This window comes from Pseudophryne corroboree, chromosome 2, assembly GCF_028390025.1.
Source record: "Pseudophryne corroboree isolate aPseCor3 chromosome 2, aPseCor3.hap2, whole genome shotgun sequence".
NCBI classification, from domain to species: Eukaryota; Metazoa; Chordata; class Amphibia; order Anura; family Myobatrachidae; genus Pseudophryne; species Pseudophryne corroboree.
In genome coordinates, this window is record NC_086445.1 from 303309758 (window position 1) to 303315757 (window position 6000).

A 6000-nucleotide genomic window follows, 5' to 3' on the forward strand; every position below is an offset into this window, starting at 1 on the left:
GTACAAGTCTCCCCCTCTGATCCCCAGTTGGATGCTCTGCATGCCGTAATCCTTCAGACCTCCATTTTCACCTCCATGATGGTACAGGAAATGTTTGGCTACTGATGTGAGGGTCTTGAATCTTCTTGCATCTTGTTTAGCATTTTTAATACTGTTGGCATGTTCCAAAATCCGTACTTTAAGTGGTCGTATGGTCTTACCAATGTACAGTTTTCCACAAGGGCATTCTAGATGGTATACTACGCCCATTGTCGTGCAGCTGATGAAATTCTGAATAGGCCACTTTTTCCCATACTTGTCAATATAGAATTGCTTGGATACCATGTACTTGCAGGCTTTACACCTGCCACATTGGAAGGAGCCTTTTTTGTTGTAAAGTGGTTTCACAGGGGTCGAGAGGTGACTACGAACCACTAAGTCACGTAAATTCTTAGATCTTCTCCAACTACTTTGCACTTTGACAGGTAACAACTGGTCAATGTCTCATCAGTTCTTAGTACTTGCCAATGTTTTTGTAGTATACGATTAATTTTGTTCCATTGTGAATTAAATGTGCTTATGAACCTAACTGGTTCATCTTTCTGATGTCTAATTTTGGGGGTCAAAAGAGAGTCTCTTGTGTAAGTTTCCACACTTTTCGCAGCCATTTTAATGTTTCTATTACTGTAACCTCTCTTTCTCAAGCGGTCACAGACCTGTTTTTCACGTTCTAAATATGTTTCTTTGTTTGAACAATTCCTTTTTGTACGGAGCAATTCTCCTTTGGGGATTGCTCTGATGGTATCCGGTAAGTGTGAGCTGTCGGCGTGAAGTATACTGTTTGTCGCTGTTTTTTTGCGAAAAATGTCAGTGATGACCTTTCCATCCCTCTCAATTTTAATGCACAGATACAGAAAATGTATTTCTTTCTGGTCTTTCTCACCAGTAAGCCTTAAATTCAGATCATTGTGATTCAGAATGGTAATAAGTTCATCCAGGAGTTCTCCGTCTGCTTCCCAAATAATCAGGACGTCATCAATACAACGTAAGTATAATAGGATATGTTGGGTGTATTTCTCCAGGGTTTCATTGAACATGTGGTCCTTCTCCCACCATCCCAGGTAGAGGTTCGCGTACGATGGGGCCCAAGCTGTCCCCATTGCTGTCCCTCTAACCTGGAGATAGAATTTTTCTTCACTGATGAAATAATTTTTAGTTAATATGAATTCTAACAGAGAGATCAAGAAGTTGTTAAAATCATAGTGTGTCCCCATGTCCAAGAAGTATTTGATGGCTGCCACTCCCTTCTTATGATCGATACTGGTGTATAAACTTTCAATATCGTAAGTGGCTAGCCATGTTCCCTGGTTCACTGTCATATCCTGTAATTTGTTTAACACGTCCATGGTATCCCGGGTGTAGGAAGGCAGGACCAGCACATGATGTCTAAGTTGTTGATCGACATAAATGCTGGCCTTTTCTGTCAAACTTCCCACACCGGAGACAATAGGTCTCCTGGGGGGAGTTTTTTCATTTTTATGAACTTTTGGTAATAAGTACAGAGTCGCAACTTTTGGATTTTCCATCTTGAGAAAGTCTGAATCCTTTTTCGTTATGATCCCATTCTGATGTGCTTTCGAGATGATGTTATTGTATATGCTGAGAAATTTACTTGTAGGATTAAAAATTAGTGCTTTGTAGCACCTTTTATCACTTAATTGTTTCCTCAACTCTGTCATATACATGGATTTAGGCCAAAGCACTATATTACCCCCCTTGTCTGAGGGTTTTATGATGATATCTTGCCAATACATTATTTCTCGTAATGCCTCTCTTTCCCCTTCTGTGAGATTGTCTGTATGGGAATGGGTACAGTATTCATGTGTACGGTACATTGGTAAGACCATACGACCACTTAAAGTACGGATTTTTGAACATGCCAACAGTATTAAAAATGCTAAACAAGATGCAAGAAGATTCAAGACCCTCACATCAGTAGTCAAACATTTCCTGTACCATCATGGAGGTGAAAATGGAGGTCTGAAGGCTTACGGCATGCAGATCATCCAACTGGGGATCAGAGGGGGAGACTTGGACAATGAGCTGCTAAAGTTGGCAATGGAATTAATTTTCCTTATGGATAGTTTGTATCCAGTGGGATTAAATGAGTACAATAGTTATTCATCATATCTCTAATTTACCTGCTCCTGATTTATACATAATGAGGATTAAGGATGATGCCTATTCTCCATTAATTCAGGTGGGTAAATCCAGATATTATAAGGTGCTTATGGATCTATATAATTGGCAAGCTCTATCCCCTGATTCTCTCCTCGACATTTAGAAGCTTGAGATTAAGGGTGGAACACACAAGATATATACACATATTCCTTTTGATCTTATCTACTGTGACAGTGAGGTAAAATAGTTAACACTGAAACCCCACAGTCATCAATAATTTATATAGATCAGATGACAATAATTTACTGACAATTGGGAGTCATAAATGAACATGGGACCTGTTAAAATAAGGGATGACATAACTGTTCATATGATGAATAATTATATTCTTATGATTACCAGCTCTAGACAGTAGTAGAATACATTGTGAGAGTCAAAGATGAATAATAGAATAAGAAATCCATAAATAATAAAAATAATAAAAATAAATGATAAAAAAACTTAATAAAAAATACTTACCCTATGGCTGGAGTCTAGGAGAACCTGTATAAAGAATAAAGAAAAGTATATGTTATGTTTACTTGATTAGACAACTAATTAAATTAACAAGAGACTAATATCGGGGGATAAGAATGATCTGGTTACCCTATATCCAATAAGGTTGAAGAACTGTATATTTAATTTGTTACTTATAATCTCAGTTGATAGACTCCCAGTGAAACTCCAGAAGCATTATTTTAATGTACATGTATTCATATATCAACCTACTCCCTTGCCTTTGGCAACGAAGGCTGATACAATATCACTGTAACCTGTATATAAATACATATTCATTATAAGCAAAATGCCCGTACATTTACAATGGGTTAAAAACAGAATATAAGATGTTCAATAAGCAGTAAGGGTAAAGTTTAAAATGTATGAATTACACATAGAATATCCAACAAGGTCACATTAGGTAAATTAATAATCATAACACTGTTTTAGTAGTTATGAGTCACTGTAAAATAGCACTGACACAAGTCTATAGAATACACATTGTATCAACACTTTGCCACAACTCAGGTTTTCACACCACACATTATATGAACAAGTGTAAAATTGCACCCATATCATTACCTTCCCTTTTCACTAACACATCCCAGTAAGGATAAGTGAGCCACATACACTTCACATAATGCATCCAATATAACACAACGTGGTCATGGTTTTGTCACTTTTTGAGCACATTCAAGCTTTTCAGTATATCACAGGAGTTTTTTTCTCACGGTTTATTTATTTCGTGCACACGTGGCCATACTTTATGGAATGATGTATCCAATGTATATTTACAGTACATATATTACTCACTAATAAGGGATATAAGCTTCTTTCGTCTAATGTAAACATTAACCTACTATATACAGTTAAATAATATTGATGGGGTTTCAATATTCAGAATCATATGGGAGAAGAATCATCATATCCCCGATTGGTCCAATTGTATCATGGGACCAGAAGGGGGAAACCATACTGAGAGACATGAAAATAACATTACTGTTGACTCTAGTAAATACTATTCAGGCTCCGTGATAGGCCAGGATGGATCACATGATCGGACTTACTCCATTTGAACTCTCACAAGAGCGAGCCGCACCGCGGTTGGACAAACAAGTCACATGACAGAAAACCTGTCCTACGATTGGTGCGGCAAAACTGTGATATTCAGGTTACTGGAGACACTCTGGTTAGCCCTGAAAAAACTATCTGTGAAACGCGCGTCGGCGGTTCACACTATACCAGAGTTTAATTAATCGTTTATGCAAATATGATGTGTTTGTGCTCATAAATGATTTAGATAGAAATACACTCCATAATATCAGTGAGATCAGCATAGGACTCAGACAATGGAACTTGACGCTGAATGAAGTTAATGCAAGGCAGCTTAACAGCTAATATAAGACAGCCTAATATTGTAGTGAGATCCATTGTTTGATATATCTCTAATGATGCGTACATAAGTTTTATGGTGCAGCATAGGAGTATACTGCAGCCAAATATTAACACCTCATACAGAGGTATGGCTTCCTCCAACTGAATGAAAGGCTTTCACTGACAGCACTTAGTAGTGAACTTGATATAGCTGTGTAGCTGACAGCATAAATAACAGTGTATCAACTACAAGCTTATAGTTTGTGTCCTTTTAGTATACTGAGTACCCAGCCACTCTGCAGCTACCCATAAAGGATTAATTTGAGTTTAACTACACACCTTTATCTGGATATACAAATGCTGCAGCTTCCTATTGATTATTAAAATTACATAGAGAGCAACTGTGTAACAACTTGATGCGAGTGTCAGGGGTTTGATATTCTACATATAGTGGCAACATATTTGTTACTGGTCTAAATGTTAAACAGCAGCATATTATACACAGCCATGGCTCCTTCCAATTAAAGGGAAGGCTTCCCCTGACAGCAGTTACTATTGAATTACATATAGCTATGTGGCTGATATTGAAAATAACAAGGTATCAGCTACAAGCTTATATTTAAAGGCTGCTCTCCCATATGATACCAAGTTTCTAGCCATCCTGCAGTTATTTATAATAGTTTAAATTGAATACAATCTATATTAGTATCCAGACATACAAGTGTTGCAGTTTCCTAGGTCAGCGGTTGACCGAAAGTGACCTCACCACTGACCACAAAGTTCCCACCATTGGTTACAATGGAGCGCATAGGCGCTACATTGTAACACTGCCGTGTGCCGCCTGTCAGACAGTACAGGAGCACACAGCCGATCAGGAGGGTGCCACAACGTGGCGCTCCCTGATTGGCTGAAGAAACCCACTTAGACATCAGTCAGAGGGGGTTTCTAGCTTTCGGGGAAAGGGGTCCCATGTGAAAACATGGGTCCCCTTTCAGTTCGTGGTCGGGTGTCCCGTTTTTTTATTTTTACAAGTACGTGGATTACAAATGGATTATCCGAGGAGCCCTCTACACTGGATTTGGTGAGTAGGATTTTTTCAACAGGTACACCATGGATTCTACTGGAGAAGAGGACCGACCCTCGTGTGAACATAAGGTAAGTATGTGTATATGGTGGTGTGTATGTATGCATTAAAGTTATACTTTCAAGGTGTGTGTGTAATGTCTTTATTGGGGTATTTTTTTAGTAGTAGTACTACAGGTACCAGCGGGCCCGGTTTTCACTGCATGCTGGTACTTGTGGTTCTCCAAGTACCAGCTTGCGTGGGAGGCTTGCTGGGACTTGTAGTACTGCTACTAAAAACAATATTCATTACTTTCAACAAAGGCTATCAGCCCCCCATCCGCAGCCCATTGGATGGGGGGGGGGAAGCCTCGGGCTTCACCCCTGGCCCTTGGGTGGCTGGGGGGGGGACCCCTTGATTGAAGGGGTCCCCACTCCCCCAGGGTACCCCGGCCAGGGGTGACTAGTTGGATATTTGATGCCACGGCCGCAAGGCACTGTATAAAAGTGACCCCCGGCTGTGGCATTATCTGTCCAGCTAGTGGAGCCCGGTGCTGGTTTCAAAAATACGGGGGACCCCTACGCTTTTTGTCCCCCGTATTTTTGGAACCAGGACCAGGCGCAGAGCCCGGTGCTGGTTGCTTAAATATGGGGGAACCCCTGTCAATTTTTTTCCCATATTTTTGCAACCAGGGCTGGCTCAAAGAGCCCGAGGCTGTTTTAGCTTAGGAGGGGGGACCCCACGCAATTTTTTTTTAAAGTTTAAACATTTTTTTTTTTTTTTTACAGGGTGCACAATGAAGCCCTGCATGGATCTCTCAGATCCGTCCGAGATTCATTGTATTAAAGTCGGCAGTGTTTTACAAG